This window comes from Vicugna pacos, chromosome 6 (genome assembly GCF_048564905.1).
Source record: "Vicugna pacos chromosome 6, VicPac4, whole genome shotgun sequence".
NCBI classification, from domain to species: Eukaryota; Metazoa; Chordata; class Mammalia; order Artiodactyla; family Camelidae; genus Vicugna; species Vicugna pacos.
This window is the reverse complement of record NC_132992.1, coordinates 82,364,694-82,377,355: the sequence shown is the minus strand read 5'-3', so window position 1 is coordinate 82,377,355 and position 12,662 is coordinate 82,364,694.

Here is a 12,662-nt window from a genome sequence, read left to right as displayed (position 1 = left end):
CTCTGAATCTTATTATTATTTTACTTTTTTCCTGTTCATTTGTTTACTTAATCGTTTCTTTGCTTATTATTTCTCACTATCAGTGTGCAAACCAAGAGTACACACACCGAGCCTTAGCTATTTTTTTGTAACAAGGCCCTTGATGCTGTGAGTTCTACAAAGACAAGGCCAATGGAATAGTGTAGGCTGGTCAGGGACTGAGTTGCTTGGAAGAAGAAAGTGACCACAGTGACAATTCAATGATGGACCAGCACATACATATTGCAGACTTCTTAACTTCGCTTAGGACGCTCATTTACCATCATTAAACACATTTATGTGTTTATTTAATATGAACCTGGGGCTTCCTACAGACAAATGCTTCCATGAGAGCTGCTAGACAGCAAAACAAGTCTTACAGAGTCTCAGTCCTTGTGACCTTCTTTTGATATGGGGTTCATATTTGAAACCACTGTTCATTTCTCTCTGTCATTTTATCTCACCTTCAGCTGTTCTGGAGGAAGTCCCCCAGCCCTGACTCCTAGGACCACCCAAGGGAAATTTTTAAACAAGTCAATCAATATTTAATCTCCAAATTGTTTTTTTTTAAATCTCTCCAGTGCTTTCACATGATGAAATAATGAACAAAAGGGAAAAACAGAGAGCTGTAGCTCATTTTACGTGTAGAAATAAATCCTGAGCAACAAAAGGACCCTTTTTTTCTGGTTAAAAGCCAGTCTGACATTGTACCTGGATATGTCTTAATTCTTCTTTGCTGGGTTGTACTTGAGGAAGAGACTGGAAGCTAACGGCTAACTCCCTACCCACCCCTACAGCTCTATCCCATCCACAGCCCATCTCCACTATCTCCTACATCTCTAGCTCACGTTTCCAGCAATGAAGTGCTGCAATCTTATTCCACTTAAAAACAGAACTGCAAGAAACATGGTCCTGAAACTGCCTGGACCTCACCTGCTGCTTCCGTGCCAACTGTACAGAGAATGTAATACAAGAAATGCTGCACTTGGAGACCCAGTATCTCCTTTCCATTTTGTGGTTTTGAGCAAACCACATAATCTTTCAGAGGTTCCATTACCTCATCTCTAAAATAGGGAGAGTAATAACCATGATGCAGATTTTTTTTTTGAGGACCAAGTGAAATAAAGTATGTGAACGTGCTAGTGTTTGTTAGAGCAGAGCTTCTCAGAAATTGATGCGAGAACAAATAACATGGGAATGGGGTACAGATTCTCATTGTAGGTCAGGCGTGGAGCCTGAGATTCTGAATTTCTCACAAGCTCCCCAGTGATGTCAAAGCTGCTTGTCATATACCATAATGTGAGTCAAAGGCTATTTTCTACCCTGTCTGTTACAATAGCCACTGGCCACACGTGGCCCTTCAGGCTTATATTAATTTAAATTAAATAAAATTTAAAATCCAGTTTGTCAATTGCAGTAGTAACATCTCAAGTGTTCAGTGGCCATGTGGCTAGTGGCTGCCATATTTAACAGCACACAGAGAGAACATTTCCATCATCATGGAAAGTCCTATGGGCCTTTGCTGTGTTAGAGCATCACCGAGATGTCAGAGAGCCATTGGGCAATACTCAGACAGCACGTACTGAGCATGTTCCATGCACCAATTTCCCAGGCCCCTGAAATACAGAAATTAGCAAAACAGAGAAAATTCTTGCTCTCATGGAGCTGACCTTCTAGTGATTATTGATTTGAAAAAATAAGAGATCCTTATTCGATGGATGTAGGCATGCCTGCTTTCCCATAAATGGACTGTAACTTTATCCTATGACAACCCAACAATTGTATCTCCCCAAAGTATAGCCACTCAGATAACTGTTAAGTAAAGAATTGATCTGAAGATTTTACTGAAGATTTCTTAAAGGGTGGTAAAGGGAAGTATATATTACATAGCACACTTTTCAGTATTTTTAATATTAAAATGTTAAATTTTAATATTTAATATTAATTTTCTCTACTTTTTCAATTACACAAGTAATAAATGGCAAATAGGATTTTACCTCCTTCCCACCACTAAAATCCCAAAAATATCTCATGTGCTTCTTCCTAAATGTTTCTGTTCCTGGCCACCCACTACAAAGATCTCCCTCAATGTTCCTTCTTTTTATGCAGAGAAATTTGCCTCTGCCCAACTTTTCAAAGTGTGTGTCCCTGTACCTCTTACTTCTCTGGGTCCCACCACAGCTTTAATTAGAGCAAGAGATGAAGTCCATGTGCCCTCACACTGTTGACAATGGGACACTGATGATGTGCTGGGGCCAGCTCACAACAACCCACAGGCGCCAACAGAGAACATTTCCCAACTTCTCATTCAGTGATCTCACGTTGGAAAGCTTGCGACTGGTCATGGTTGGGGTTGGTTACACCACAGCACCTGACACATGTGACAAATCAGAGAGCCAGTTGTTAAACATTTACTAACACATCACTGGGTGCAGAAATTGTGGGGAGATGACATGGTGCCCAGTGTCACTGAGAACTTGTTTGGAGGAGTCTCATTCTGCAGCCCCGGATGCTTCTTTCTCTTTGTTTTCTGCTATGGAGTCTGACCTGGGAAATCGGCCTCATTTCTCTGAGGGGGCCCCTTCCTGAGACGGACCCCTCCTGACAGGAGATACAGGAGAAGTAGCTAGAGAATCATTTGCTTGGTTCAAATGACATGAAGTGTTTCAAAACATCATTCCATAGCTTAAGAAGGAGTGACCCCCAGTGCCAGGAAAGACATCAGGCAGATAGTGAGACATGAGCCAACACCCCCCACACACACCCCACCCCACCTGACGCTCGCTTGCCTGCAGGTGTGCTTCCTTTGGTTTGGGATCAAACCAGGGGAACTCATTTTGTCTGTGACTATTAAATTGAAAACCCCAAATGTGCAGAGGTGATAAGGAAAAGCCGGGCTTACTTTTTGTATCTCACAACCGTCCTTAGTGGGTCACAACCATCAAGGGAACATTCTGAAAGTGATGGTCACCTCTGCTGAGAACTAGGGGTGGGGTGGGGGTGAGGAATTAAACACACTGATGCAAAAGTCATTCAGGGGACTTGACAGAAGCTCTGGGGACGGCAGCCCCCGGACAAGCTTCTCTTCAGCTCTGTTTTCTTTCTTTTAGAGAATGTGTGGCAGAGACTGAGGCTAGGGGTAGCCTTGCAGATTGCAGTGGGAAGGGCCTCCTAAGAGACTCCTGCCTCCACTCCCCTTGTTTTTCACTTCCCTCTTCTGTTTCCTCTGAAGGCTGACCTTGACATTCTGCAAAGCCTCTTTTGCTTTGGATCAAAGTCCTGGGAGTGGAGAGGGAGCAAGAGTGGGGAGGGTCCCACTGTGATTTATCCTCTGGCATCAGCAGGGCCCCAGGCTCACCCCCTCGCACCAGCACTGGGTGTTAGGTTCTCCCCTACCCCCTGCACCTGAGGCTTCAACGAAGGGGCCACAGAGATGGAGGCAGCTACCGAGGAGCAGGGGCTGCCCTGGCTGAGACGCTGGGAGAGAAGGAGAAGCGGCACCTCTGGGAAGCGTAGGCTCCATGGAGGAGCCTCCCCGGCCCCTTGGCCCTCAAATCACTCCTCTGCTCCTTTATTCTATTTGGGTCAATTTCGGGCTCTTTCTCTCCTAATTATAGTCTACAAGGGCCAAGTTTTCAATGAGTTGGCACCTAAATTGAGGCAGCACTTTTTTCTCACTGCAGTTTGTTTGTTTTTTCTTCTTTTTGTTTTTGTTTTTGTTTTTGTTTTGTTTTGTTTTGTTTTGTTTCCCCCACTGGTGTTTAATAGCAGAATTAACTAAGCCAGCCAACTCAGGGGAATCAGCGTGCCTGTGAGGAGGTATCAGTGCTACCGGGGGGAATTGTCTTTATAAGGTGACCCGCTTAAAGGTAGATCCAGACGTAGAATGTCAACTAGGAACTCCGTCTCTCTAACATCTCCATTTTCCTACCATGAAATAGAAAAAATAATAGTACTATCCTCATAGAACTAAGATAAGGATTAAGTTAGATGCGATATGCAAAGTGCTTAGAGCAGTGCCTGGCACATAGGAGATGCTCAAGATCTGCTGGAGCTGTGTGGTTGTGGTTGTTGCACTTGTCTAACATTCTGTCTGACAAACAGGATGAGGTGCCAGCAGCATCCCTGAGGATCGGCTGCTGGAGGGTCACTGAGTGACAGGATGTGGACAGGAACAGCATTGATGGCAACAGTCAAAGGACAGAAGCCATCTGAGGCAGCTCAGGCTGCTGTTATAAAGCTACCGCTGACTGCAGGGCTTAGACCACAAACGTTTATCGCTCACAGTTCCGGAGGCTGGGAAGTCCAAGATCAAGATGCAGATTCAGTGTCCAGTGCAATCCCTTCCTGGTTTGCAGACAGCTGCCCTGTGTGCTGTGTCCTCATGTGACTGAGAAAGGGATTATCTCTCTGGTATCTCTTTTATAAGGGCACTAATCCCACTCGTGAGGGTGCCATCTTTATGACCTAATCAACCCCCAGAGGTCCCACCTCCACATACCATCACATTAAGGATTAGGGCTTCAATATATGAACTGGGTGGGGGCACGGGGCACAGACCTTCCATCCATAGCAAAGGCAGAGAGCAAATGTCACCTTATCCTGGGGGTCTTCCCTAACCACTGCTAAAATGTCACACACACAGACACTCACACCAACCACTATCTGATACATATACCCTATTCTGATATGACATTCATCACCCCCGATACACAGTTGTTTGTGATCTGCCTTTATTGTCAGCCTCTAACCTGACTCTGAGCTCCACAAGGGCCAAAGTTCTGTTTGTTTTTGTTTGTTTGTTTGCTGCTTTATCTCCAGAGCCTAGAATAGGACTGGCAATACCAGGCCTCAATAAATATTTGTTGCCCAAAGGAATGAGTGAATGAATGGGCATATTGTTCTGTGTCCAGGTGCCCTTGGTCTAGTCTTTAGGGAAAGATGAGTAGTCAATGGAAAAAAGAAAGAATATCAAGAGAGCACATTTTTCAAACAAAAATTCTATGTCATATGGGGGCAGAGTTATATGCGGTAATAAGTTGGAGCAATGAACACAGCCATCTCCAGGACAAGGTAGCAGAGTGTGGTGTGGGCACAAGGCTGCTTCTGGACAGCCACGGAGGGTGGTGATGGAACCAACAGCACTGGCGGGGCCAGGTGGGGACCTAGCATCAGGACAGCATTCAGACTCGGTAGACGGCGGTGGTGGTGGCGGTGCCCTGCAGGGGCACAGCTGGGACTCAGGCAGCCTTAATAGCTGATGTCATCGCCCTCTGCTGCACATCAGGGTGGAACTGATAGCTCCTGTGGCCGGTGGCAGCATCACCCTGGATGGCAGGTGCAGCAGTGGCCAGCAGCGCCTGTGTCTAGTGGGTGCCAGACCCTTTAGTGGCAAAGCCAGCAGGAAAGCCAGAGGAGCACCAGCCTCAAAACCCCCTGGGGCAGCTCCCACTGAAGGAAGCCCTAGATGAGACCCCATCAGCTGACAAGTGGTACCCAAGAGTAGAGTGTCTACCAGCATGCGGAAACACATCAGGAGACCCACGGGAATACCAAGAGGGTATCTTAGAGAGACTGAAGACCCCGTAACTGTGGAGGGGGCACGAGCCAGAGAAACACTGGGGTTTTGTTAGTAGGGCCCTGGTATAGAGGGGAAAACTTGGATTAAACATTGTACTTGGATTAAACATTGTCCTAACCACCTCTGTATGCTCTCCCCAGCAAAACAGACATATTCTGTTAGGTTCTGCTGACCAGGCGCACTCACCAAGGTGAGAAGTGGGGAGGAAAGTGGACGCCATTCCTTTCCTGGCCCGTTAGTGGTTCACCAGAGGGAATGTCAGGACCCAGGCCACTGCTGGGGCAGCAGCCAACTTCTGCATTTTCTGGACCCTAGGGAACATCATCTCTCTCTGCTTTCTTCTCCCCCAGCCCTTCCGATAACTTTGTCACCCAACTCCTATGTTAAATATCTTCCCACCTAAAGACCTAGAGTGGCTTCTGTCTTCTGACTGGTAAAAATATGTATCATCCATTTGTTTAATGGTTTTTGGTTTTTAAAGTATTTCAAATGATCTTATTTAAATTCTATAACGATTCTGTGAGGTTGAGAAGACAGGATCATTGTGACCATTTTTACAGGAGGATAGAAAAACAGAGAGACTAACAGGAACTTCACTGCAGGTCCTGTCTTTTTTTCTGAAAAGCTGAGTGATCTGGGCCCCCTTACCTAATCTTTCCATGACTCAGTCTCTTCTCCTTTGAAGCAACTGGACAAAACTCATTAGCTTTCAAACAGTTTTCACTGAAACTCATACACAAAAAAACTATTTCATATCACTACCCAGTACTTACATCTGCATGTATATAAAAAACAAAAGTTATAGTTTCATGAAATAGGACCCCTAAGAAGCACAATAGACTCTGATTCTTTTTTTCTATTTATTCTATTTGTTTTTATGATGCTCCTGGTAACTGTTATGGACGAATATGTATGTTCCCCTCAAATTCATATACTGAAATCCTAACCTCCAATGTGATGGTATTTGGAGGTGGGGCCTTTGGGAGGTAGTTAGGTCATGTGGATGGAGCCCTCATGAATGGGATTTGTGTCCTTATAAGATAGACCCTCAGAGAGCTCCCTAATTGCTCTCTTTCTGCCGTGTGAGGACATAGTGAGAAGTCAGCAGTCTGCAGCCCGGAAGAAGCTTTCAGCAGAACCCAAGCATGCAGGCACCCTGATCTCAGACTTCCAGCCTCCAGAACTGTGAGAAATAAATTTCTGTTATTTAAGCCACCCAGTCTATCCTAATTTATTGTAGCACCCCGAACAGACTAAGACAGTTATCTGCTACACTGATTTCAAAACTCAAGTACTTGGGAAAAGTAACATCTGTTTCCTGAGCCTCAGTTTTATCATCTGTAAAACAGGAGAAATAATACCTCCTTTATAAGGTTATGAATACAGTTCAGTGAGGACTAATTCTAGCTCAGGCTTTAGCCTCAGGTTGATGTTAGATTGACCCCTGAAACTCAACTGGCAGAATTAGATCATACCTGGTAGTATGGTTACATTAAAATAAAGAACAGGGTGTGAAAACAGCCCGGGTGAAGAAAACCTGAATTGTCCACAAGAATACCAGCTCTGCCAAGCAGTGCAAAAGCTCCCCTTCAGTTGCCAAGAATTCCATGCAGAAACACTCCCGTGGCATTATACATGCTTGGGGTCTGAGGGTGAAAGGAAAACAGCTCAGATGGGGAAAGGACATAATACCACCAAGCAGCGAGCCAGTAGCTGTGTAAGTGAGAAGTGGCCTTATTTTAAATGTCTATGCAGCGTCCCACTGGGGTATCTTATAGTCAGAATGTCTTTACAAGTTTCTAGTTGCCAAATACCTGCCTTCTGCTTTACAGCAACGTTATTCAATTGTTTTGCTCTCCAAGCGGTTGTGAGCAAATTGGATTTTTATAAATCAGCTATCACCCTCCCCCACCGGCTTACATTATAACTCACAGAGGTTTTGTTTTTAATTCCTGATTCGTTTTCAACCCTACATTTCATAGACAGTTTCCCTGCCTCCTCTACCCTGCCTGCATCAGTCGGGGTTCTTAGTTGAGAAAAACAGAAGGCGTACTAGCCATTTACACAGAAAACAGGATGTATTCAAGGATATGACGTCTCTTACAGAAATTCCTGGAGGGAGATTCAGGCTGAGAGTTCATGAACATGTGAGACGTGCTGTGGGGCAGCTCCAGCAAAGACATCACCACTGTCACTGGATACAAATCCCACGTTTCCCACCACCGAGCCCAGGTGCAGCATGCCAGCCCTCTCCCTCCTCTGTTTTTGGTAGCTGGATGCCTCGCTGCCCTGTCATCTGAAAACTAGATTCTGGCAAGCAGCTGGTTCCCCATATTTCTTTCTTCCAATTTAAAGTGTGATGTGGGTGACTGATTGGAGAGGTCAAGATCACACATCTGCACCTTAGCTGCAAGGGAGGCTGAGAAAAAAAAGCCTGGCTTCTATGTAAATTGATGGGGGGAAGTATTCATATCATGGGATTTTCCCCCCAAAATGTGGATGCTCATAAACCCTGATAATTGTCTACAATACCCCATCTTTACACAATCTCTCTGTCAGTGTAAGCAAAGACCTTCAAAATGGAATTAGAGACTTAATAAGCACCTACTTTTTCATGAAACCAAAAATGTGTTCAGTACTTTGTGGAAGTTTGTTCATGTAGAAAAGCAGTTTCATACAAAAAATTTACCTTTGAAGGAGTTAACTACTTAGTCGAAAAATAGGCAACCAGATGATACTAAGGATGGTGCATTCCAGTGGAGCAGACCTTTGACATTCAGAAGGACAATATCTGGAGATCTTTAGCATTCCCAGATTTGAAAATATGGATAATGTGTTCACAGAGAATCACACGTTTCCTGTGCAAATCCTCATTGCCTTTTCAATTTTTATTTACATTTTCTCATTAATCTGCTGCCATTTTAAAACAGAGAAACAGAGTTTGTTTCATTTCCTAAGGATACAGGAAACAGAGATGTACAAAGAAAGCTGCAATGAGAATGCCGGGTGATGAACTAAGGGTGCTCAGTGGTAGAGTCACTCAGGATCAAATAATGTGCTTAAAGAATTAGAGAAAGAAGGTCAGGGAAGGTTCAATAGAGGAAGCAAAAAATTCAAACTCTTTCCCATCATCTATAAAAAATAGTGTGATCTGGTCCATATCCATTACCCATTACTGTATCCACATCCATTATCTGACCTCATCTGTGCTGTTCTCCCCTTCATTCACTATACCTCAGCCTCTCCATGCTTCTCTCTGCTCCTCTACTGCATTAACTTTTCCTACCTCAGGGCCTTTGCATTTGCTGTTCCCTCTCTCCAGAATGACCTTCTCCCCTGATCTTTGCATAGCTTGTTCCTTCTCTCATTTGGGTCTCAGGTCAAATGTCACTTTCTCTGAGAGGGCTTTCTCTCAACACCCGGGTACATGGCCACCCTCTCCCTCTGCTCTGTAACACATCTCGGGTTTTTTTCCTTTAAGAGTACTTATTATTATCAGCAGTTACTTCATTTATTTTTTTCCAAGTAACTGTTGGTCTTTTCCTTCTGGAAAATAAAAGCCATGAGCAGGAATGTTGTCTGACCAACTCACTTCATCTGAGACCATGAGGTGCTTAATAGTTATGGACTGAACAAATGGGTTAAATCTTAAAGGATAAACAAAGGTTTGTAAAGAAAGAAGACAGGGACAGACATTCTAGTCTGAGAGAACAGAAGAGCATATGTAGTCAGCACTGAGGAATAAAACAGCTTGACGCTTTGGGGAAGAGGAAACATGTAGGCAGGCAAAGGTCAAGAAAGCCTTGTCTGCCATGCTGAAGAGTGGGAACTCCTTCCTGGGGGAGTGAGGGATGATTGCAAGATTCTAACCAAAGGTAAAAGGAAATATACTGAGATGGGAGCATGAGATTAAGATGATGGAACAAGAGGGTACTTAACATCAGGCTGAAGTCCTTGTGTTGGATCTGCTACAGGCACTCTTAGAAAGCCAGGTCATTACAAATGCTTGGAAAACACCGTGTAAGATATGCTGGGGTAGAGAGAAGCTAGAGTCTATACTAATTAGGAGTCACGCACATCCAATACAGTATGCATAGGGTCTAAACAAAGACGGCATAATTAACAAGGACAAATGAGAAGCCAGGAGACATTTTAAAGAATCCATAGGATTTGGTAACTGACTGGCTGTTGGAGTCAAAGGAAATGCTTGGGTTCTGGTGAGAGCCTTCTTCTGGACGGCAGACTGCTGACTTCTGATTTTATCTTTATGTGGCAGAAAGAAGGCCAGAGAACACGCTGGGCTCTCTTCTGTAAGAGAACTAATTCAATTCACGAGGGCTCCATCCTCATGAACTAATTACCTCCAAAGTCCCCACCTCCAAATACCACTGGGATTTCATCACATGAATTTGGGGGGACACGAGCATTCAGCCCACTGCGTTGGCCATGACCCTCCCTTTCCTCCCCGTGGCTCCTGCTTGTCCCTGGAGCCTGGTTCTCCAGTCATCTCTCCATTTCTGTGATCTATCTCACCTCCTTCTGGTATGTTCACTTTCCACCCAAGTTAACCAGACTTACTTCTATCTGCAGCCAGGAACCGCAACTGGCCCAGCACCAAAGAGACCAGAACCAAAAAACGAACAAAACAAAACCCGAGATCGTTTGATTGTTACTTGAAGAATCTGAAGCAGTGAAAATAAAGAGAGAAGCATTTTTCCAAGTATATGGCAGTTGTATCTATACGATAAATGGCTCCTGAGCAGAAATCCCTGTATTCAGAACGAATGTTAATAGAAAGCAGCTGGAATGTCGTAAGCCGCCAGCCCATCCTTCTCCAATACTCTCTATATTCCTGCGGTTTAAACCAGAGCAATAATATCCAAGTAATTGTGTGGAGTGAACACTCATACATGCCCAGGAAATAGCTGAGGTTTAATTCACAAGTCACAGGAGGCCCCCAGAGGTAAAAGCTGGGCTGTTATAAAGCAGTCAGAAGAGATAAATTGCTACAGAACATAAAAGTTAAATTCTCTTTTTTAAGGTGGGGGAGGGGGGCCTTAATTGGTACAGTAGGTGATGGGACATGATCTTCAGGATTTAATAAAGTTTTAGATGATGTGAATCAAATCTGAGGTCATTTGCAAAAGCGTTTTTCAGTATGAGTCATGTTACCCGGAAGTGCCGCAGCGCAGTGGATGCCTGCATTACCCCAGAAGGATGTTCTGCTTGTCAGGAAGCAAAGCTCCTGGAAAACCTATCATGTGTTATATATAAAATGTGGGTTTGACAGCCGCCCCGAGCAGTGGAGGAAAAGAAGAAATTTAGTAAACATAGAAAAAAAGGCAGATAAAGGTGGAGGTGGAAGAGGGTTGTATCGTCTCGTCACCTCCTGGTCCATCTCACACCGGGGTTTCTGCAGTGGTTTCCTAACGTCTCCTTGTTTTCACTCTTATCCCTTACGGTCTCTTCTCATCCCAGCAGCCAGAGTGATCCTTTCAAAACCTAAGTCAGATTATGTTCCCAGTCAAACTTTCCAATGATTCCCTACCTCACTTAGAAAAAAAGCAAGGTCCTTACAATGGCTTACAAGACCCTAATGATCTGTCAGTTTCTCCCCCCCAACACACAGACACACACACACACAGACACACACACACATCTTTGTGACCTCGCCTTGTGCTACTCTCCTGCTTACTCACCTCCAGCCATACTGATGTGTTTATTGCTCCTTGAACAATACCAAGCGTGTTCCCGCCTTAGGGCCTTTGCTGGAGCCGTTTCCTCTGCCCAGAACACCCTTCCCCTAGCCACCCACTTAGCTGACTCCCTCAGGCTTCCTTAAGTCTGTGCTCAGGTGTCCTCTTCCCCACCAGACCTACCCCATCCTCTCTATTCAAAATTGCAACCTGCTGCTCCCCTGCACACTCCTGATCCCGTTTCTCATGTTCTGTTTTTCCCTCACATGTGTCCTCTCCTAATACTTTTTGTTCCATTTCTTGATTATTGTCTGTCTTCCCTTCTTAACATAAAAATAAGCCCCACAATCACAAAGATTTTCTGCATTTTTTTCCATTACTAGATCCCCATAGCCTAGAACAGTACTTGGCATTTAGTAGATGCTCAATAAATATTTATTGAATAAATGAAAGAATGTCTCAAGGGAGAAGCATAGCCAGGCAGAAAATAGAGAAAGTCATCCTGAGTTTCTAAAACTCGAAGCTTCCGAGTGACAGGAAGGATAGGGTGTAGACAAAATGTTTAGAAGAAACTTGGAAGGGAGAAGGGTTCCTCCCTGCCCACGTACTAGAAAAATATTTTGAGGGGGTTGGAAAACAGTGATGAGAGCAGAGCGTGGTGAGTTCTGGACAGTGAAGTCTACGTCTCGTCTTGTGGACTCAGGCCTCAAGACCCATGAGGGGGATGCCTGGGCGCTGCACCCACGCAGAGAGGACCAAAAACAGCATCTCAGAGAGGTGCACACCCAAGAGCAAGTGGAGCAGCAGAGAGAGGTACAGGACCGAAGATGGCCATGTGGCCAGAAAAGAGGGTGGTCTCAGTGAAAACCTGTGTGCCCAGCTGTTCCCTCCCCAAACCTGACAGTATGTAACCAACCTCCATCCAAACCTTCATACTGCCCTAAGAAAATGTAGTGATCCCAAAAGACTGATTGCATTTTCCCACCATCCCTGTGGGATAAAGGTAGAAATCATAACTAAGTTGGGTTATGTGAAATTAAAATTCTATTTCCTGCATGCCAAAGCTCCAACCTGCCTCATTTTATCTTGTGTCAACACAAGCACTAATATTTTAAGGCATGGGATAAATTGTAAAGACATTTTGGTCACGTGCCAGGCCAAGACCAACTTCTCCCCAGGAGCCTGGGACAGGCACTCTGCATCCTCTGCTCACCTTGTGTGCACTTCTGTAGGGAAATCAGAGAGGCACTGGGCGCTGCACACAGCTGAGTAATTGCCATGGCAACCAGAGGCCCATCACCTGAGCTTTATTCCAAACTGCTTCGTCAGGAGTGAATTGCAGACAATCTCAGAAAAATGGAAGATGG